Source organism: Halyomorpha halys, unplaced genomic scaffold (assembly GCF_000696795.3).
Source record: "Halyomorpha halys isolate HHAL.00 unplaced genomic scaffold, Hhal_1.1 Scaffold1899.1, whole genome shotgun sequence".
Lineage (NCBI taxonomy): Eukaryota > Metazoa > Arthropoda > Insecta > Hemiptera > Pentatomidae > Halyomorpha > Halyomorpha halys.
In genome coordinates, this window is record NW_027110154.1 from 79,148 (window position 1) to 80,593 (window position 1,446).

Consider the following 1,446-nt stretch of genomic DNA (forward strand, 5'->3'; position numbering starts at 1 on the left):
ATGTATATATATTGTCTAAATCATGTAGAATAGAGGCACATCATTATTAATCTTGTCTCATTTTGTTCAAACCACAAAATACAGTATTTTCTATAAAAAATCAATCACTGCAGATTTTGATTCATTTCAAACTGCGTTGATTGAACAACACTATACTGTCTGTAAACAACGACTCTACTAATGCATTACGAACACTACAGACTCACATAACATCCATTGAAGAATGGTATCAAAATAAAATCTGACAAATCGAGACGGAAGACCTTTACGACGGAGAGTAAAGGTGATCTGGTGGCACCTTTACTCTGCGTCGTAAGCATATACCCTCCTGTCCTACAGTATCCTTTCTAAATACTCCACTAAAGCCTGTTGAACAAATTCGATACTTAGAACTCCATCTTGACAAGAGACTTACTTGGAATCCACATACAAGACTGGAACGACAAGAAACTGCTCGTAGATTTCGATTCCTACAACACCTACTTGAGAAACGCTCTATGCTTTCCATTCACTACAAAAAATTATTATACACTATGATAATCAGACCATTTTGGACATATGGAATTGAGCTCAGTAATATCCTTTATGCTCCTTAATACGTTACTACCTTAATAAACTCATCTACAAAGACCTTAACATTCTATTCGTTGCAGATTTGGCCCAAAACAGATATGCGTCTTTTCTTTTCAAACTCCTAACCCATTTGTTCTTTATTTCTCATCCTTAACAAACCCTGATAATTCTCTGAAGCGTCTGAAAAGAACATGGCCACGGGACCTTCATTTATTTTTTTTTAAATAATTTATTTATTGTTATTTACAACTGTATACACATGTACACAAGAAGTAAATTTGCTGTAGGTGACATAGTGACATGATAAAAACATGTGGAGCATCTACCCACTGATAGAACTCCAATAACATTTCTAGAGGAGAAGATCTCGAGGCCATCTTCTTTTCAGACGCCTAGAAGGATTATTAGGCAATGAAGGAGAAGCCAGGCTAGAAACAAGTGGATTTGGGGGGTTGAGAAGTTTATTATGGAAGGAACGGTATCTGGTTCTGGCCAAATCGGCAACATATGGAACATTGAGGTCCTGATGGATGACTTGATTTGTGACACAGTAAGGAGCATTAAGGATTTTACGAAGGATTTTGGACTTTAGCACTTTAGACCGGCAATTTACTTTGGGAATTTAGACCGTTTGTATAGTAAATGTTGCAATAGTCGAAATCTACGAGCAGTTTCTTGTCTTTTTAGTCTTGTATGAGGATTCCATGTCAGTCGTTTGTCGATTGTAGTCCTAAGTAACGGATCTGTTCGACAGGAATAAGTGGGGTATTATTAAAGGATATTGTATGGGAAGAGGTTATGGGTTTACGTCTAAGGGTAAATGTGATTTGGTGGGATTTATTGGAATTTATTTTAATCCTCCAGTTTTGGCAC